Genomic DNA, 22,943 nt, shown 5'->3' on the forward strand with positions numbered 1-22,943 from the left:
TAATCTAAATGAGAGAAATCTGAAATCTAAAACGTCTAGTCCATATATAATGTGTAAGTAGAAAAGGGTGGCTCTCATAGGTGGACCTATGATATATAGTAACCTTCACGGGCTATACTTGACAATACAGGCTTATACAAACTCTTAGGAAAACACAATCTTAGCTAAGGATTGCAAGTTGAAGATAAGAGAATTCTGGTTAGAAATGAGGTACAAACTTCTTGGACAGAAAGTGAAAAAGCACTGGAAGAAATTTGGAGATAAGCAGCTAAAGGAAGCAATGTGATTCTTCAGTTTCAGGCCCAATTTTTTTCCAACCAGGTTCAAGACTTTTAATAATGGAATCACCATAAAAAGCCTTCACTCTTCCAGTAGCCAATTGAGAGGAGAAGGCATCTTGCAAGGGTGATTCTGGATCTTGGTGTCTTTAGGGATTTCACTTACACAAGATACCAAGTTCAGTTCAGGTGAGACTTGGCGAATTTAAGTTTTTATATGGAATATCAGAACAGACAGATCAGTTGTCTCAGATGGCTTTAAATTTCTGTGTTCTACCTTTTCTATATTGCACTGCAGCATCGCATTTCTGCTTTGAAAGAGCTGCTTCCAGGGCTGACAGAGCATCTCTCTCCTCCATTCCAGTCAGGTCTCTCTTCCTACTGCAGCAATGAGCAGCTATGCCAAAGGCAGACTGCCATGGCAGTTATTTTAGGTACTCCATTCACTAAAACAAATATAGCATAACAATTCAGAGACCACAGAAGAGTCATCAGCTAGTGATGATTTACCAGAATAAAGTTCAGTATATACAAACTGTTGACCTAGAAATTATTGTATAAGCCATTACTAATTTTCTGAGTCACCTAGTCAGATCTCCATTGGGTCTTAGATAATATCTTGTAGCTGAACTCAGAACTGCTAACACAAAGCTATAGCAACTTCTCACCTAACAATTACTCATCCTCACTCTGTTGGGTGTAAATTTGATATGAAACATTCCTTGGTAGTTTCTGCCCCCATGCAGCCTACAGAACTTCTGTTCTGAGTGAATGCTTAACGTCTTCAACATTTCTGTAGCCTTGAGGGAATAAACTTATTCAGATGAGCAGAACAAAAAGGCTGGTTTGTGCCCCAGTTCTTACTTCCCTTGAATTCTAAGCAGTCATCCATACAAATGTTGATTGTGATATGGATGTAAAGCAAACCATCGTTTTAGTGTGCTGCTTCTCACAGAGTAAATGACTACATAATGTGAGTACTGAAAGGGGCCCCATCAGCTACAAAGAGCAATCTGATATTGAGGTACAAAGTTCATATTTTGCTTCAGATAAGTGAATTATTTTCAGATATATCAAACACTTGACTAGTCAGTGAGAGCTTATTTATGAAATTAAATTGAATCTTTTGTTTTGAATAGAGTAGCCATAGAGATCTAACAAAAAAAAAGAAAACAAAAGCTGAGCCTCAACTCTCTGCTTACTATAGCGATTAGCAAGCTGCATGTTGCCTTTCCTTCAAAAATACATCATTTTTTTTTCTCTATAAGACTTTGAGCATCAGATTTACTTTGCCTTTCTGGCCTTAAGCACATGTTCAGCTGATTGGTTACAAGAAATTCTTTTACAGCCTCTGGCTAGGTGCCACCTTCCAGCTTGCTTTTCCACATTCTTGAAATGATCAGTCTGTTCTCCCTGTTTTGGGGGGGGGATGGAACCTCGTGGTTCAATCACCTTTTAAATGAGTTTCCAGGAGCACAGAGAATTTCCTTTTACCTGCCTACTGTTGCACATACACATGCCTAATACCTTTCTTAAATATACTTTGTTACTTTTTCACTAACTAAAAAGCAATACTATTTTGGAATTGCAGTTTCTTTTGTTTCTGCTACACTAAGCAATACTAATTATGTTTATGTATATGTATATGTATATGTATATGTATATATGTCCTATAATAATTTTTTTCTTCATATATTGGCATTAGTTAAAGACAAAATAGGTTTGACTGAGTTTGTTATTTTCTACATTCTTAATGACAAAATGCCAGCAAGCTGAATGTAGATTCTGTCTCAGTCCACACCAGTATGCAGGAGTCTGGAATTTCCATTTTTGGTCTTCCTGTTAGAAATTAGTAAATCGATTATTTCTGATCTATACCATTAGCTTTGGCAAAAAGCTTTCCATATAGAAGGTAGACAATAAGAAATTATTATTAATATATTCTTATCATGCATATAATAATACAATTCTTATGTTAATTATCCAGACCATCTTTGAGGAGATGAAGTTTCAAGGTCACTGTTTTGCCATACTTGTCTGTATTTTCTAACAAACTCTTTTGATTTATCTCCAGGTATTCAAGGAAGCTATCACACAGATACCTTGTAAGCTATATAAAGTTTTATTGCAGTATAAGTATTTTCCATTCTGCATAGACTTGAACAATATTTTCCATAAAAGATTCTGAATTCTGAAAACATAATCTGGTTCTCTTGTTCCTGTAAGAAGGCTTCTACATCCAGCAACTCTATAATGTTCTTTAGTATATAAGTCACCAGTAGATCAAGACTGTGTCACAGACCTATGCTTTTATTATAATTCCTACATTATTTATCACTACATATGTTTTGGCATTCTCTTCATCAAATAGGATTAAAGTTTATTTTCAAATTCAGTGAAAAAAGCTTTTAATAGGTTAGGCTAACATACTCTCAATCATGGCCTGAAAGATAAATCATCATATCAATTAACATACCTTTATTATCCCTATGTATATTTACACCTAAAATATAGTATTAGCTGTTTTGTCATGTGACAAAGCTGGCATTGTGCTCTTCCAGTTCATCAGCCAAAATGTACGATGAAAATGAGTAAAAGAACTTACAATACTACTCTTGAAAATGTGCAGTAGACTGAAAGCCACAGTTACATGCGAAGAGTATTACCCAAGAAAAAATCTAAAGCCATAAAATGACAAGAGGGAGCTTACAGTTGAGAATGTAGATGCAAGACAACTATATATAAAATTTATATTCATATAAACTCACTTACATGCTTATATATATGCTTCACTATATATAATGATGTCTGAATTCATCTTCATAACACATTGGTTATGATACTGAAATAGCTTTGTGGATGAGTTTATAATGAAGTCAGTCAGATGATTATATGAATGAATGAAAAAAGGATCACCAATCACCAATCACCTAGCGTAATAAAACATTCTCTGTCAAAAAATGTTGCATTCCATTTTGTTTAAATGGTATGCCCTGTATCACCCCTCCGAAATGTATGGTATATTCTAAGCCTGTGGTCCTGCCCTGAACCCTCCTGTATCTGTCATCCCATTGGCCCAATGTGATTCCGCGCCCACTTCAATTCCCCTCTTAAGCTGTGCTAGGAGATCAGTCTGGCTCTTAGCCCTTCCTCTCTCTCAGCCTCTTCCCCTCCTCTTGCCCCTTCCTTCCCCTAGGCTCCCCCTCCTTCCCCCTTCCCCCTTTTCCCTCAGTAGCCATGCTGTTCCCGGGGATGGGACCCCAAATAAACCTTCATCTGATCAGCACCCTCAGAAGCCGTGTGGAGTCTCCTTGCCTGCCTGCTGCTGCCAGCCAACTCACAGCCTAGGGGGCCCTCCGGGGACACCCCGGGGTGCCCCACCTCAAAACGAACCACAACTAAAAAAATTGTCACTTAGGCATTTACTTCCAATATTCAATACTAGGCTTTCTCAAGACTGTCTACAATAAAACTGAAAGTTAGAACTGAAATGACAACAGATAAAAAACTTAAGAAAAACAGTGAAAACAGTGAATTAGAGACTGACTGCAAGCCATTTTCAAGTCAGGCTCAAAAAAAAAATCCATATCAAGCAATATTTTCAATAAGGAAACATAAAACACTAAGATCTCATCCGAAATACAAGATTGCAATCATCAGTTTTCAGAAAGACTAACTAAATGTCTGAGATGGTTGAAAGAATGAAAAATATAAAAAAAAAAAAAAAAGGAATTTGATAAATACAACAATAAAAGAATTTTGAGGAATTTTTTTTTGACGTATATAAGTAGAGCAAACAAGTTAAATGTTATGCAGGTTTAAGAGTTATTCAAATAAAAATATTAGCTGGTAGAAAAAGCAGTGGTTTATGAACAGAACTAATTTTTTATGTGACTAAAAGATCACAGAATATTCAGAGTTGAAAGGGACCCACAAGGTCCATTGAATCCAGCTCTTAAGTGAATGGCCCATACAGGATAAAACCCAGAACCTGGGTATTATTAGCACCATGCTCTAACCACCTGAGCTTATCTCAGGGACAGAGAACCCTGCATCATAGTCTCACTGTCCAATTAGTCTCAAAAATAGTGCCTCTTTAGTTGATCTCCCCCCCAAAAAAAAAATTAATTTGAAATGTCATTTTTTAAAAAAATAAATAGTAAAATATAAATGACCTACAGAAATATGAGATTGGGTTTAATGAGCCAGGAGGTCCTAAGATGCAGGGTCTAAGAAGCCTCACCAGTTGTTACCCTTGTCCACTCACTGGGAGTGTATTTAATTGAAAGGCAGCAATTAATATTCTTCACAGTAGTTACATAATTCCCACTGCATGATATGACAGCTAGTTACAAAGGACATAGACTGAATTTCATCCAGCAATTTTCAAACAAAATATCCCTCATCCTGTTGAGAATCCCACGGGCTTTTTTGTGGCCCAGTGACAGTCTTTGTTCCCATTCTGGTCAAAGTCCTCAAACTTCCCAAGAGCTGCACATTGCCATGTTAGTGGAGCAATTAGAAACTCACGATTGTGTTTTCCTTGTCAATTTATGTTTGAATCCTTTTTAACCTCAGAGTTTTAGGTATCTTCAAAGTAATTGTGATTTAACATTTGTTATGTCCATTACAGTTCCAGTTTTCTAATAATTGTTGAACTAGAACTGTTTCACAATTCCAGAGCTATAGGGATTTACTTGTGCTTTTCAACATTTTAGGTTCTTAAAGTCAATCAAGCATATGCTAACTAAAGCTTAGGACTGTGAATAACAGGCAAAGATATTTTATGGTTTTGCTTCTATCTCACTTTTTGAGAGCCAAGATCCATTTGGTTTTTTTGATTGCTCATACAGAATACAAAATAAAATCAAGTTCAGGAAAGCCCAGCTGGAAAGAAAATGTTAGTTTTATTTACTCCTCAAGAAATATTTTACTGTTGCCTGGGGGACAGACCTTTTTTCCATAAGTCTGAACAACTTTGAACAGTATTGAGCATGTCTACCAAGATTATGACAAGGTGAAAATCAAACCTATTTTAAAGAGGGTTCAGGAGATTCAGACTTTTATGGAACCACATCTCTGATACTTTTGTGCTTCTTACTCAATCCATTAAATGAATTTTAATCCAATGACTCAGACTTGCCAGATAATACCAATGTTTCATGCATTTTGAATTTCATAAGTTTAAATATTGACTTAAGAACATTTTGAAATATAAGTAAATTTCTCTATTGCTTGTCAGAAATACATTAGGCCATATGCATCTATGGAACTATTCAGGCTTGGGAATCCATAAAACCCATACTCTTTCTGTGATATCCTTCAGATATATTTTAGGACACAAAAATTTTTGTTTGGACCTGAGCATCTCAGTATATGACACACATGATCACAGAAAAGGGTTGTTAATTGTATAAAAACACAATTCAAATATTTTAGTAGAGAATAATACTTTTTGAATCATTAGCCTTCTAGAAAGCTAGAATAAAAATGTTCATGCTAATTTCGTCAAGAAATATAATTTTCATCTAGACTACGTTGGTGTCAAATCTCACAGAATTTGTTGAGACGAAGGACAAATTATACCTAATTTTAACTGAGATAGAAGCTCCAGATACAAAAAAAATCCCACCCTCTTTTTGGACTATTTCACTCTATATTTTTAAGGATCATCATGGTATTATAAACTCTTCAACTTTGACACATCAGTGAAAGGAACACTATTTTTTAAAATTTCTTTACAAGATGCATTTTGCCTCTAAATGCTGCTGTGCAGGGGAGTTTATAGCACTAATGAAAATGTAAATGTAATAATAGTCTACAGCTATGATTACTACAGGTAGGATTTTGTGACTAAGCAACACCTACTAGCTAGTCAGTCTGGGTTTTTAATGTCTTTGAAGGACACAGACAACTACCTGAATCACAAACGTTTTTACATGTCTCCCAAAATACTTTTAGCTCCAGAAATTTTCTGTAATATAGTTTGTGCTTTTCAACTGGTTAATAGTAATGAGAAGGGTTTTTCTGACCTCTTGCTGTATCAAAAGTCCAATGAATGAAAAGCAGCTAAGAAAGTGGATCATAACTTCAATACTGGTACCTGGTTAGGATCGGAAGCAAAGGCAGAATGGCTGTTTAAATAAATAAAGCTTGACAATTTTTTAACCTATTAAAAAGACCTTTAAGAGACACAGAAAGGGCTCATTAAGTTGAAAATTACCAAAGACTTGCTACTTTTTTTTTGCAAGATTGCAGATTTTGGAAGACTTACTAAGCATTATTTTTATCACAGCAGCATTCATAAACACAGTCCTAATCTTTTCCAGCTCTGTACATGACTCAATTTCTTGTGGTATGATTCTTCTGCTTTCCACACAGCTGTCTAGACAAGTAAATGATGTAGATACATGTCTCAAATCATCATGCTGCTACTGAAAGATGTAAAGAAATCCTGGGCAATGTAAGTAGAACAGTCAAGGGAAGTTCAACTGAACATTTTCCCCCAGTAAAGGAATTAGGAAGACTGATTTTAAACTACAACAAGATCTACCATTTATACAAGACTTTGAGAAAGAAGAGAATAGGCTAAAAAATTCAATGAGGGGATGCATAGAGAGGTTCATCTCTTTTCCTTATCAAAAAGCATGAGTCTTATTATATGTGTTTAAGGACTTTGAGACAAAAATACTGAATGACGAATCACTGACAAGCAAAAGAAAGTTATTAACTGAAACTTGAAGGTACACACTGAAAGTAGTAATAAGGTATAGGGTTTTCTTTGGTTTGTTTTTTTTTGTTTGTTTTGTTTTTGTTTTGTTGTGTTTTTGTTTTTGGTGGTTTTTTTTTTTTTGTTAGTTTGTTTTTTTGTTTTTTGTTTGGAGCAGATTCTGCAGTGAGCTACCTTTATTTATTTTTAGTTATGTTCTAATTAAATAAAAGTTAGTATGATCACTGTTGATTATAGTTTCATGACTAATAGGCAGCTATTAACTTTTAGTATCTATTGATTTATTATAATTCTTCACCATAGGACTGAGATTCTTATAACAATTGAAGAAAAATATCAACAAGAGCAGCAGATAAAAAAATCAGTCCTTCAAAGGGACTGAAAGAAAAGATGCTTTTATATTTAGAAGATTTTCTGGATGAATGATCTGAAAAGGATGAGAGTGTTATGGTGCAATGTATGTAGTTTCCACCGAAGGGAGTTATTGAGATAACAACAAGAACTTTACAATTCAGGACCTAATTTATCTATTTTTGTCTTACATGGAGAATAGTGTAGCCCTTTGCTAGTACTTGGTTCGGAGTCATATAATAAGCCAGAAAAAATAGAGACAGTGAAAATCTATTTTTGCAATCAGTAGGGAAGACATGATCAGACCTTGACACACCGAAATTGCCTTGTTTCTGATATAGGGAAGATGTTCTGATTGCTGGCATTACTTGAGTCAGACACTCCCAATTCCTCCTACTATGCACACAGCGCATACACAAAACAAACACTGCTTGCATGATTTGCACTTTTGTTGCATAAACAGTAGCAAGCAATTGATTCCCATCCATGTGTCTGAGCAACAACACGGTGCTCACTGAAAGCGGAGGTGGGGAGACCCCATTTATGTGTACCAGCTGAGACTGGCTCATTTGGCAAGTCCATAAAGATTGGGGGGGAATTTCCTGAGCAGTGAAACAGAGGTCTAGTCAAACTACTCCTCTGGGAGGCATTGAAAGGTGAAGTGCAACTTTGTACAACTAAATACAACCACATATTTGAGGAAGAAGTCCCAGCTCACTTGCTCTCCTGTAAGGAATAGGATTTCTCTACAGTGAAATTTGTCAATGGACATCGGGAGTGTCATCTGATGACAAAAACCTACCAATTGGTAGGACTTATCCAGCTGGAACAATTCCTTTGCCAAACAAGCTCAGCTGCAGCATCAAAGTCATATGAGGCCATCAGAGCTGCTCTGGATAAGCATCTGTGCAAGACTATTTTTAAATAAGATAGAGCTAACAACAGCTAGAGAAAATAATCTAAATAGGATTTTTCACATGATTAGGAGATAGCTGTTTCTGCAATATTATGAAGATAGATCCTCTAAGCTTCAAAATTTCTCTTCAGTACTCAGTCTTATAAGAGGGTCTTTCAGGCATTGTACAAGACTTAAGAGAAATCTCTTAGTTTCAACTTCAAGAAGCAGAATATATTGAAACAGAGCTAAGATATTAAGGCAGGTGCTGAAACCTTTTGTAACTGCTTCTGGTCTCTCCCAATTTATTTTTTTTTTATTCCTGTATCACAAAAAGTAGTTGTTTCACAAAGTCATTCCTGAGAAAATTTAAAGCAGCAAAAACATAACAAAACCTATAAAACAGATGTCAACATGAGTGCAATATATAATTAAACTGTTGAATTCACAGTTCCAAAGGTACTAGGGTACATTCTTGAAATGGACTATGTATTTGTTAATATAAAAATCAACTTTTACAGATATTTACAGGAACAAAACTACAGGGCTTGTCAGTAAATAATTTAGTATTACAGGATCTTTCATAGTCTTGCCAATTTAGTGCTAATTTTATACAAAAAGAAATTAAATACTACATGAAAAGCTGTTTCATAATCAAAATTATAGTAATCATAAAAAGAATGATATAAATCTAAGACACACTCTTACTGATAAATGGTATATCCTAGACTGACAACTTCGCCATTTCTGATTTTCTCACATCCAGCTCCTCAGTCTATAGCCCCTATGCATCCTGCTGCTCTTAGGAATTCCAAGTAGGAAGCCCCTCACTGTCAATATTAATTGTATATTTCTTAAGAATCTGAAGTGGGGTTTCATTTACCAAAAACAATACATTTTTGAATATATTTATTTGCCTTGTGAAATGAACTGAATGTATTTCAACTAGAAATAAGACTATTAGACTTCCTACTTTGATTCCACACATTCCCTTATCTCTTTGAGAACCTCCAAATAACATTGATAGCCCTGTCTGTCCATGACTAACGCTGCCACTGACCAGTCATTCATCTGCTGAGGGTTGTAGTTTTCTATATTGAATAAAGTTTACAAACACAGGCTTTCTAATCCATTATTCTACCAAATAGTTTACCAGATAGATAAAATCAAAAGACACTTGTAAAATCCTTTTCAGGAAGCCAGTCTACATTGACTGTTTTGTGACAAAAAGTGATCAATCAATACCTTGAAACATGGGATTTGATTATTCTCAAACACAAAAGTAAACCAGTATAACACATTTAGTAAAATTTGTACAGTACACTACATTATCTATGCTCTGATTTATACATAACCCTGACACAAAAGGAGGAAAAAGGAGCAAAAAATTTAATTTGGGATCAGTTGGATCACTAGCACATTGCAAAAATAAAGATTCAGAACTTGTCCTTAGGGGACATTTGGAACATTAACTGCAATGTGAATCAGGTCTTTCTTTGAAGAGAAGTCAAGTATGTTTTTCCTATATTTATTTATTATATGCAATTTATATTATTTTCCTCATTTAAAAGAAAAATCTTTTTCTCCAAGTACCTTAGTGACAAGAAATTCATATCATGTGCCTCTAGCACATGATATTTATGTGTAGCAAGGGTCTCCAGATACCATTTCCAAACCTCCCCTTGATAAAAAAAAATACTGAGTACACTCACAGAACTACACTGAGTAGTTCTGTGCTATACGTATTTAATAATGGTATGTCAGTCAAAACCACAAATGAAACACAGGCCCAGAAATGTTTTGCTTTGGGAAATTTCTTCCAGTTCTAATTCGCCACTAAAATTATTACTGGATGTTTTAATAATCAAGATATACACCTTATTGAGCAGATTAATTATATAAAAAAAAGAATATCTTGTATATTTTGTTATTTATTTTATAAATTACAAAGGATTGTATCAAAGTACCAAGGTACCAAAGTATTGTAGATTTCTCTTCTTAAATGGAGGACAGAATTTTTCCTGTGAACATAACATAGAAAATCAACAATAGCTTCATCACTTCTCAGAGTCTCTGAGCTGGATCTTAGAAGCCTTCATCCTCTTCCTTTGAGGTCATCACTGAACAGTCCTGAATTTCTGCTTCTCTGAGTCCTCTGATTTCCCCCACAAATATATTGACCTCTCTTCTCAAAATATTGTCTTTCAAAGCTCCCAGACCACAGAGTTTCAATACCCCAGGAGGTTTTTGTGTTGCTGTTTTAGTGGTTCTGTGCTATGTTAGGATGGGTTGTTTGTTATTGGGGTTTTGAGGTGCTTTTTTTGGTTGTTTTGGGTTTTGTTTGTGTTGTTTGTTTGTTTTTTTTGTTTTTTTTTTAATTAGCCCCCTTGTTTTCTCACCTTTATCTAAAAGAAGATTTCATTTGCATTTGCTTTTTATATGGCTTAGAGTATTTTTAGTACTATATCATCACGGACAAAAGGGGCTAACATAGACCTGAGGAGGAATTTTTTTGTGCAGTTCAAATGAATTACTTCTTGCTTCACCCACCATGTAAACAAATAACAGATTACACCCTCCTTCTTATTCCAGTTTTGTAGGTTATGTTCTGAACTGTTTCTTTGGCTCTCTTCAGCTGGGCTAGCAATCACTCAAGCAATGAGCTCATAGGCATTAATGGCTGAAAGCCTAATTCTTGCAGTTTACCCTTGCACCTTCCAAACTACAGCTTTGTTCATATGTCTGATTGGATGCTTGCTTTTTGGTAACAGCATGTGTGCTTTTTACTCAGTCTGTGATCCGTATTATTTACTTTTTCTGCTGACCTTGCACATGCCCAAAGGTTTTCAATCTTCTATTTAGCAGCTGATTGTTTTCACCTAGATTTTTCCATGTAAAGCAGTTTTAAAAAAAAGTTTCAGACATTGTCAGAGAAAGCCTACTCTCTAAATCCAAGTATTTTCCAGAAGACCGGAAATTGCTGGTTTTTTTACGATTCCTAAAATTCAATCCATCATTGATAAGTAAGTATAAATTACTTGATTTATTGACCAAAAAAAAAAAAAAGATAAAGTTTTAAGGAACCCTTGATATAGATGGCTCGTCCAACCAGACTGAACAGACACAATGCCAATCTGAGTCCCAGTTTCTTAACAGGGACCTGGTCTTGGTCACTACAGGTGTCCACTCCTTGATCAAGAAAATATCATGTGACAGTGACATCCACCTTGCTTTACATTAAGCCACTTTCAGCAGTAATAGCAGTGTCAGTTGTTACAGAATTTTTAGTGCCCAGACAGTTATTCTCTGCCTCCCCTGTCATAAAAGCACAGCTCGAATGAAACATCCCTTGGATCTGTTCTGGCTTAGAGATTGCCTTTAGGACTAAATTGTGTTGATGAACTAGATTTTAATCTTAATTGTAGTCCTCAAACTCAAAACTACCTCATGAGATTTCAGGGATGTCAGCATTCACAGCAGCAGCAACATAGAAACCAAATCACTCCTCCCCTCCCCCAGGTGCAATCTGGCTATGGCACTCTCAATTCTATTATCACTTCTGTTAGTGCCAAAAAAATGCCATAAAGTCTTTAAAAAAAATCACGGCCATTAATTCTCAGATACTTCCAGATGGAGTTTTGGCTCAACATCTGAAATATTTATTAACTGACCAAAAATATTATCCTGTAAGACAAATATTTTTATTTTTCAATTATAAAATCAAGTATTGAAGAAGTTTGGTTTTAATGCTATGTGCTGTCACAGGTTAATGGAGTAGACAACATTTGAAATCAATCAACCTTACTGTGAAAATATATTCATTAGTACTGGTAAAGAAAGAACATCATCTTTAATTCAGAAGTCAATTTGAGATTAAATAGGCATAGTAGTTAGATAAAACACTTTAGGCCTTAGAGGACACTGTTTAGTGGTAGGGGTGGTAAAGACTGAATTTTTATAGCAATGGAACATTCCCTATAGTTTCTGGGTTTGTGGCATAGCAAAAGTAAAAATGATCCAATCAGTTTTGACAGGGTGCTTGCTACACATGCTCAAACTCCACTTTACTGATCCTGATCTTCGGGTTGACCGAATATCAGCCACCCTGTGAACTGGAGAAGGCAATTCTGTTGACTTTTTTCTCAGAAAACAGACTGCCTGCTGAAAACTCCAGAGATACCCTATTCTATTATCAAACAAGTTCAACCATGCTTGCAATGAATGAAATTAGAGTAAGCAAAGGCACAGAAAGTGTCGAGGCCGAACTGGACAAACAGGCAGCTACTCCACGATCCCAAAGAATCCACAACCACCTGAGCTGGATTTCTGTTTTTAGTGCAGAAAGGTCATAACCAGCTTTGCAGTTCTCATATGGAAAGATGGTGAGTAAGGAAAGGAACTGTTCAGCAAAACCTACTAGAAAGAGTGCTCACATGGCCCTGCCAGGTCACTTTGATTCACAATCACACCACTCTCATTTCTCAGAAAGAAGGAATTTTTTCTCAGAGAAATGCAACAAGAAAGGAGGCTTCTTACTGGTTACGAACTATTAAACCATAAAAATTTATAAACTATAAGACTCTAACAAGCCCTTTTGGCAAAGCAGCATCCTCTCTACTTCACAAGTGACAACTCATCTGAAGAGGAAATCCAAGAGAAATCTATCAACCCATAGATTAATCTCTGTGACCTTGTAGCACATTCCTAATAATTCTTCCAAAAACTGATGCTGCTTATCCCTGATTAACCACATTTGTCATAAATGGAGATAAAATAAGGGTGAATGCTTGCCTTTCTGTTGACTTTGAGGAAATCCCAGGAAGTCAGAATAAATTTCTTTTAGGATGTGAAAATGCTGATAAAATACATACTTTATTCAAGAAACACTTTTTAAGGGATATTAAACCAGCAAGCCACACTTTAATCCTTTAAAAGACAATAAATAGCCCAATTGAGTAAAAGGGGGAAAAAACCCCAGTTTTAATTACTCAGACAAGACATGACAAACATGACTAGAAATGAAAACATCCTTAATTGAAACCTTTTTTCCAAAGTAACTTTAGTGGTGGATTTTTTAAAGAAGAAGCTCTATTGAACATCTCTTAAATAGATGCCAAGAAAATCATTCTGGGAAAGAATTTTAAATTCTGCAAGTGATCCTGTAATGGCATTAGATTATCCTTCCCTTTATGCTTAATAATCTGTAAGGCAGTGGATAATTTACACCAGTGAAACCTCAACTTGCCATAATTTCATTTGTAGTCCTTAGTGAGACAATTACACAAATCCTTTCTTATTTTTTTTAACTGACTGTCTTTAATGCATATTGATCTGATGGTATACAGACTATAAATCCGTCTCTCTTGTGTGGAGAGAGAATGAAACAAAGTTTACAATTGACAAGACAAACTTGAGTAGTTTAACCTAATCAATCTATCTAATCAAATGTCACTCACACTTACTGTCACTGTTGAAGTATCTCCTGCATTTAACTCATGAGCAGTATTAACAGACACCCCAAAATCTCTGAGGATAAAGGTAGGCCTCAGGTTCAAACTAAAAATCCACAGGATATGCAACAACATAAATGTAAGTGTATAATCAAAGAAATATTATCTCCCTGTTTCTTATGCCCCTATGAGGAAAAGCCTTTTAGATAATACAAATTAAATTAAAATGAACAAGTACTATACAAGTTTGTGCATAACGGGATTAATAAACTTAATGCCTCTTTCTGGATACAAGCTGATTAAGACTAAGGATAATTATTCCTTCATTAATAGTTGGCAACTTGTAGGAATACACTGTATTTTGCTTAGATTTCATCCTATTACTCTACCTACAATAGGCTGCAATTAACTGTCAATGTCAGACTTGTGATCAAGGAATGAATGGGCAGGGAAAGTCAATTGCATTTTGTCAAAATATTAAGCTTGGGATAAAAAACTGTGAAGATACATGTGCTACTTAATATGTTTGTCCTGTTATTTTTAGAACATTTTTTAGGAACCGATACTTTTCATGTGCATTTAGAAAAACCTATTTGAAAGGAAATTGTCTCTACATTTTCTTTATGTCTCTGCTAAGATAGATCACAAGCAGAAAGAGTGTATTCAGTAAGTATGTGAGTCAGTTTTGAACTAAATTACTCACAAATAATTCTTGACATTATTCAAGTAGTGTTAAGTCTGAGTAATGACAGAGACCGGAAAGGGCCTTGTTTTTAGCTGTCATGATCCATTAATACAGCATGTGTCTTTCCAAGATGTTTAAGATTATGAACATCTCATCTACAGCAGCTGCACTGGGCTTGGTTCGAGCCATTAGATATTTCCTGGATGTGTGTTAACACAGCCAAAAACCGTTTCAGGTTCTCTCCAAAAAGTTTAAGTAATCTGAAAATATTTGAGCTGTTTGAATAAAAGAGGGGCTTAGATTAGCTTTCAGGAAAAGTCGACAGCTTCAAAGCAAATGTTAGCTAAAATACCTTAAAAATCAGATCCACATATAGCAAAACAATCAATGATTAAGAATTCTTTAATTTCATTAGAGACTACATTTTCTCCAGCATGTTCAGAGTTTCAGGAGCAGCTCCTAGCACTCAAGTGTTTTTATTAGTAGATTTTGTCCCAAGGCATCTCTGAACTTGTGGTCTCATCTTACTGTTCATCCATTCCTCTAAGTGCCTTAATGTTCCCAACCTCTTTCACTATAAATAAAAAATCATATATTAAAAAGCATTGTACCTCCATAAACATGGGCCATGATCTCCAGCAGCCTCAATAGGTACTGCTTTATTTATAGGTGTCATGTCTCCCCATCAGAGAAGACAGGTCAAATCACAGGACCCAGTTCTGTCTTCAAATCTGTAATCTGTCACTGAAATCAGCTTTAAGCATTTTGCTAAGAGGAATTCAAGGCATTGCACACCTTGTAATAATTACAGAATGACTCTACCAAATCATGAAATAGCAAAATCTTAAAATAAACAACTAAACCACCATAAGTAATAATATCAGCTCAGCTGCAGATATTTTTCTCCCCCATCTGGTGCTAGAGGAAGCAGGTTTCCTTTTCATGCTGAGTATATAGAGTTTTGACTCATATTACCAGGAAGGCTGAAAGGAGAGGCCTCCCCTGAGCTTCTGAACTCATCTGGTATCTGCTCACACAAAGACATCAATGTTCTGAGAGAAATTAGCCCCTGGAATGTTTTTGTTTTCAAAACTGTGTTCTGAAAAGGCAGTATTTGCCACACATCTGGAAAAAGTGTTCATAGGTTAAGGATGAAAATGGGAAAGTCTTGAGAAAATAAAACATGAAAAGGGGCAGACTGGGTGGGAAAACTGCTGCAGACTAAGTGAGAGGATGAAAGGGACCTATCCTCTGTCTTGCAGAGAAGCTTACAAAGATAGCATTTTCTTCTGGGGTTTAGAGATGCTTCACTTGACACACTTCACTCCCCAGCAGAGTGGGAGGACAGCTAACTTGAGATTTTATAGAAAAGTGAAATCTTTGAGATATAAATACATAGAAAGGATCACAGAAATTTTGCATAGGGTTGGTTGGGTGTTTTGAGGTTTTTTTAAGACATCCTATTTTGCTAGAGAAATGCCTTACTACATTCTGATTGTAGGACATAATGGGTGGGAGAAACGAAAGAAGATACAGAGACCTTAAGTGCCATTTCCTTCTGGCCTGCTTTTTTGTCTGTGGCCTTCCTAGCTGTATTTAGTAGCACAGTGTAGGTATAAACAAATAATATGTGAGGTGCACTGTAGTACATAATATTCCCATAAACAGCAATGCACTGCCTGCTGCAGCATTTTCTCCTGCCTAGCACCAGACCTCAAGCCTGTACCTGAAGATCAGCTGATAGTTATGAATGCCTCTACAGTTCTTGCAGTCCTTCCAAACAGTCAAATGCACTTTGCTAAGGGTGAAGCTGAAGTTATTTTCTAATAAGCAAAATATTGTCATTGCTAGAAGAATCATCTGACTTAGATTTCCAACATGGTCTTCACAATTGATTTCATATGATCTGACCATTCCCATCTGTAAAGACCTACACAGATCTTTCTGTTATTTCTGTGCATACAGAAAAAAAGACTAGGCAGTCATCCAGCATTTGTATAAATATGATCTGTAATGAAGTGGAAGGGAAGAAACATGCTAATTCTATATAAATACAAAAACAATAAGATGTCTGTGGAAGCATTAATTAATAACCAGTAAGCTCAAGGATATTTACTAGCTTGCAGATATTACTGTGATGCAAGAAAAAAAAAAAAGTCATCCATGAACAGGACTGAGAACAAAAAGGTCAGAAAACAATCTCCTTCCATCACAATTATGCCAGACAAGTTATCAATGTATGAAAAGTATTCCAAATGCAATGGTAAGTTTCAAGAACAGGTCTATCCATTCTGTGAAATTATAAATTTTACAATCAGGAAAATCATTTAAAGCAATATATCAATATAATGTAATGTGCACAGAGAGAGAGGAAAAAAACCAATGAAAGTGAAATCACAGTCTATTGAAAACTCTAATAAAGATTAGCAGTTGACCTACAAGTCAAAAACTCTTGACAACAGATTTTAAGGCCAGAGGTGAGTATTAGATTGTCCACATGCTATAATCTAAGGATTTTAGCTACTTATCATTTGCAGAGAGCCTATGTCAATTATATAGTCTCAGTAAAATATGCACTTGATTTGAAAGCAGCAAGATACAATCTACCACTTTTCTAAACAATTTGTTCTCTTAGTATGTTTGAAAACGCTGATCAGGATTGACTGACAAGATCTTGGATTTCAGTCTACCATTTCAGAGTGTCAGTCAGACTATCTCTCCATAGTGATCAATAAATATATAGAAGCTCATCTCTATCTCATACCTAAAGCACCATTTTTTGTTTTCTCTTAAGCTTAAAGTTTTGTATTGTTCATCTTCTCTCTGCTGAAGACACAAGGTCTACATCTCTTAGAGGAATTAAAAGAAAAACACAGACTTAGCCCTTTAAAAAAGAAAAGCTCAAATGAAAATAGTCCTGGAGATCATCTCCCTAATGCCTAAATTATTTGAACAGCTGTATATCAAAGCTAACAGAATTGTCTCCTTTAGTAAGCTGTGAAATATTTTAGGTAAAAGTCCAAAAATGTCATAACATTTTATATTTAGTCTATACAAGTGCTGATTCAATGGCATGTATGGGGAAAATATTTCTTAATGTCTCTCTGTAACAACTGCAAGCGCAGCAGCTTTTCCTTTACTTGGATTTTTTTGACAATTAATTCCCAGTGAGAATAGTTTAACTGGTGATAACATCAATGGGAATGGCATTGTTGTCGAGGGATCAGGAGCTTACAGTCTCATTTTATGTCTTACGGGGTATGAGCAGTCTCAGGTTACAGTTTAGCTGTAGTTATGGACTGTATAGCTTCAGTTTTTTAAGCATAAGTTCAGGCCATCATTAATTTTTCCAGCACCATCATTGTTACATGGGATTCTTGAACTACCATGCAGAACATGAGATAGTTCCCCACACTGTGATGATAAACATTATCACAGGTGAAAAGATTTAAGACATTTCAGGTATGTTTTGGGTTTGATGTGTTTTCCTCTTCTAACACTCCATTAGCCCAGATCAAATTAGAAATACTGGCCATAACCCATATTTGAAATCAAAGAAACAAATACAATGATTATACCTTTTAAAGGAGGGAACTCGGGCTAGTACTGTGTTCTCCTCTTCATGAGAAACAGCCGAATGATTCCAGACCCCCAGCAATGGATTTGTAAGAAAGATTGATTGCCAGGGAGACATGGTAAAGGTGCCTGGCACCTTGCATGAGGTGGCAGGCACCTTTGCCACCTCTTTATAACTAGTTTCTTGATTGGTACTGAAGCAGAAAAAAAGCAAAAAAAATATTTGTCATCTTTACTTTAGGATTTTGACATACCCAAATAAAGAATTAACTTCTGTTGTAGTCATTCTTTGAATAGCAAGAAAATTTCTGCCAGTTTCTCACTTGCACGGTTAAAACCAGTAACACTCTGGCATTAAAGAATCAAAGAATCACTGAATATTCTGAGCTGGGAAAGGACTCACAAGGATCAGTGAAGCCCAATTCCTGCATGGGAGTCCAAAGAATCATGCCATGTGACTGAGAACATTGTCCAAATGCTTTTTAAGCTTTGTCAGTCTTGGTGACTACACCACTTTTCTGGGAAACCTGTTCCAATGCCCAGCCACCATCTGGGTGAAGATATCTTTTGGATATCTTCTGGGTAAAGATGCCTTTTCCTGATATCCAAACAAAACCTTCCTCCAACACAAGTTCAGCCCATTCCCTCACATCCTGTCACTGGTCACCAAGGAGAGAAGATCAGTGCCAGCCCCTTCTCTTCCCCTCACCAGGAAGTTGTAACTGCAGTGGGGTCTCCTCTTCTCCAGGCTGAACAGACCAAGTAACCTCAGCTGCTCCTTGTGAGGCTTCCCCTCCGAAGCCTTCCTCATCATTCTCCTCTGAGTGCTCTCTAACAGTTCAGTGTCTTTCTTATATTGTGGTGCCCAAAACTGCCCCCAGGACTCAAGGTGAGGCTGCCCCAGTGCAGAGCAGAGGGGGACAATCCCCTTCCTTTCCTGGCTGGCGGTGCTGTGCATGGTGCCCCCCAGGACACTCTTGGCCCTCCTGGCTTCCAGGACACTGCAGACTCATGTTCAATTTTCCATTGACCAGGTCCCCCAGGTCCCTTTCTGCAGTGCTGCTCTCCAGCCTCTCCCTCCCAGCCTGTCCTACATCCAGGGTGCTCCATTTCAGGTGCAGAATCTGTCACTTGTCTCTGTTAAGCTTCATACAATTTGCAATTTCCCAGACCTCTAATTTGCTGAAATCTCTTTGCAGGCCCTCTCTTTAAGAAAGTCAGCAGCTCCTCCTAATTTTATATCATCTACAAAATTGCTTAGTATCCCTTTGTGTCCTGCATCCAATTAGTTAATGAAGATATTGAAGAGAGATGGGGCTAAGATAGGGGCCTGCAGAACCCCACTAGTGCCTGGATGGCAGCAGCACCCCTTCAGTGCGACCCTTTGCACCCGACCCATGAGCCACTTGCTCACCCATCGCGTGATGTTTTTGGGCAGCTGAAGCTGGACATTTTTTTCCAGGAGGATATAAAGAGAAACAATATCAAAAGCTTTGCTGAAATTCAAGAGTGCATCCACTGGCTTCCCTTGATCAGCTAGGTGGGTTACCTTGTCATAAAAGGAAATCAGGTTTGATAAGCAGGACTTTCCCCTCATGAAGCCATGCTGACTAATGACTGTGTTGTCCTTCAGGCATTTTTCAATAGCCCCCAGAATAATCTCCTCCATAACTTTACCAGGCACTGAGGTGAGACTAGCAGGCCTGTAAAAATTAAACCCATCTGAGTTTTTCCTCTGCTGTACACTATGACTCAGAAGTCAACCCTCAAAATATTGCATGGAATCAGAGACAAGATTTAGGCTGCAGTTTAAAGGAAATGTAAATATAATTCTTCATTATCTTTATTCACACAAAATTATCTGTTTATAATGAGATAACAAAAATAGGGACGGAACAATGAAGAAAAAGTAACAAGATAGAAATATTCTTTCAATTTCTAAGGAAGTTCCCTTCCCTTCCCTTCCCTTCCCTTCCCTTCCCTTCCCTCTTTTAGGACATGACAGAATTCTCAGACTTCTCCTGTACATGAATTTCCCTCCTAAAAAAGCTGCAATTCATAAAATTTTGTATGACTCCAGAAATTGTTAGGACAAACAGCAGATGTCATAAAATCTTGAGAGTATGTCAGTAGATTCATGAGAATCCAAGTAGCTATAGGGAAGGATCTTCTTGCCTAAAGAGAAGATGATATAAGGAGTTGTGCGACATGATGTCCAGCATGTTGGTGGGCAGCTAGACTTCAAAGGGAGGAAGCTTGAATCAAATAAGGCAAAGACACACCTGCTTCTTAAATGAACTGACAAAAATGCGTCTTGCCTTGAAGATCACCTTAAACAGTTTTCCTAATTTTTTTAATATACTGCATTCATACCACTTTCATGTTACTTTTATGAAACACAAGTGATAAACTTGTTTTATTGCTCTTCAGAGATACTTTTGTGTAGAATTAATTTGGTACCACACTTTGTTCTAATTAGCCTGGAAATCCGCATCATAGTTAATTACACTGTACACCATTTGAGAGCCTGGAAATAATTAAATATGTTTTCATTACTCAACTGGCCTGGAAAAAGTATATACATTTCAAGCACTAGTCCTGAAATGCACTTTCAGATGCTGGCAGTCATCACAACTTTCAAAAAAGCCTGAATATGTTGTCGGAAATACACAGCAACAGTCAGAACAACGAGCCATATGAAGTAATGTAAAATTTACTCTTTACTTAAAGAAACCATATATTCCTGTGGAACATCAAACAAAGAAAAAACCCAAGAGACTGTGTGAAAAATATAAATTTAATAGCTATGAAGTATACTTAGCATAAACAACAGTATATAAGCAGTGAAGTTAATTGAAACTATAAATACAGAAAACTTTGAAAATCAAACCAGCCATTTTTTTTCAGATTCATCAAGTAATTACAATCCAACAGTTTCACTACAAAAAAAGTGCACTGTGATATCTGAACATCTTTGTTAAACAACTTCATTTCTGATAGTCCTGCCCTCAATGTCCTCTAACTCAGTTATTTTCACCAAAGGCCTGTGTCTACAAAGGATTAGTGACTAAACAATGGGCACACAGGTTCCCTTGCAGGGAGCGTTCAGACAGCCAGAGCCCTCACAGCAGCACATTAAAAGGCAGTCATGGGGGCTGGAACCACTCAGTGTTCCCCAGCTCAGCAATCACTGGATAATAATTAGCCAAGAGGGAGACTCTGTGGTCAGGAACATGCCAGAAATGTCACTCACACCTACGTCCCAGTGGCATGTACCTGCCATATCTCACCTCCAGCCCTGAGCATCCTCCTGAGGGGAAAATCAGTTTGCTGCTTTCTCTGAATCATGGAAAGGGTAAGGTTGGGAGGGACCACGGTGGGGTCACCTGGTCCAACCACACTTTCTTTACACTGAGGTGGGCAGATTTCTTGTTTTACTTTAAAAATAACCCACAGAACCAGGTCATCACTATGGAAGTGTAAGATTTTCAGTTTGGACAGCTAGGTCTGTCCTGAATTGCCTGTATACCTACAACATCCTCAGTTGGTCTGTTCACCTCTACTGTAGGTACACCAAGCATTGGACACTTTGAGAGAGCCTCTTGCAGAATTATCACTCTTTTATGTGAAATCTGAATTTAATAACAAAGAGCTTTTAGCAAATCAACCCTTAGAGCTGTGGAGGTGCTGATAGTTCCATTTTGGGAAAAAAATTCAATGTATAACAGATCTTCCAGACTCCACACCCTCCAGGAAGGTAAGTTTTAACAAGGGTGACATAAGGGAAGGAAAATTCCTGTGGTTGGTTAAACTTTTAAAGTGTTGTAATTTACAGAGTGCGGCAAAAAGCCCACAACAGAAATTGGAAACATAAGTAGTACAATCAACAGCAAAACTTAATTGTTATGAAAATGGTAAAATGAGATTTTTTTGCATTTTGATGATGTTTTTTTCCCCCTCAAAATGAAATTTTGCAAATTGCATTCCATATATAAGAAATGTAGTTTTGGAAGAATCATTAATTTCAGCCAAATATGATCCCCTCAAGATTTCTTTGACCTGGACTATTTCTTAGCTCTTTCAAGAGAATCATTCTGAATAGACATAAAATTTACATTTAAGCCTGCATTTTGTCAGAGCATTTAGAAAGGTTTTCAGGCAAAACAGAGAACTAGAAGAAAAGCATCATATGGACTTCAAACTAGCTTTTAGAACCTATTCTCTCCAATGGTTTGGGAAACCAGGAGATATGCTTACTGTGAGCATTAGCAGGGAATAGTTTGCTTCAGCTTGCCTTTACAAATTAAGCAAATCAGATACAAAATTTGTTGCTCATAGATTTGCAAATTTGAAATAACCCATTCCTTTTTGAAGCGAAGTCAAATGAAATTTAACCACCTTATAAAATATTTTTGTATTTAAAAATGTTATTTGTATGATCTTTTTCTCATGACTTGACAGCTATATTAAACAAAGAGAAACTTAAACCTGAAACAAATATTCCTTCATTGTTGTAATTTAAACTTCAACCAGTAACAGATTCAAATGTCAGCAATGAAATGTATTCAACCTAAAACAATATCAAGATTAGAAGAGCCATGTTTTTCTGTTCATTATGTTAATTAAAATTTCTAAACATGATTGTTTCAAATTATTGACTTACACAAATTAAACATGTTTTTACTTAATTGAAGCCATCCATGAGCCACCAAACTCTTTTTTGAAACTATGCAAAGAGGCAAAAAAGTTTTCAGTAAATTTTTGTTTCTATTTTACAGCAATGAGAGTGAAGCTGTGTAAAAGCCTCCTAAACCAAGCCAAGCAAGTTTTGGTTAGGAGGTGAAAGCAAAGTAGTGATGCCTTAAGGATGATACCTTTAGCTGTAAATATTTTGTTTACTTCTGCAGTTGAAGTGCAAATCTGTGGTGGATAGGTGCATAATACCCAGAATCTGACTGAAAAGCCCACTGAATTCATT

The sequence above is a fragment of the Onychostruthus taczanowskii genome, unplaced genomic scaffold (assembly GCF_017590055.1).
Source record: "Onychostruthus taczanowskii isolate IOZ18803 unplaced genomic scaffold, ASM1759005v1 scaffold1, whole genome shotgun sequence".
NCBI classification, from domain to species: Eukaryota; Metazoa; Chordata; class Aves; order Passeriformes; family Passeridae; genus Onychostruthus; species Onychostruthus taczanowskii.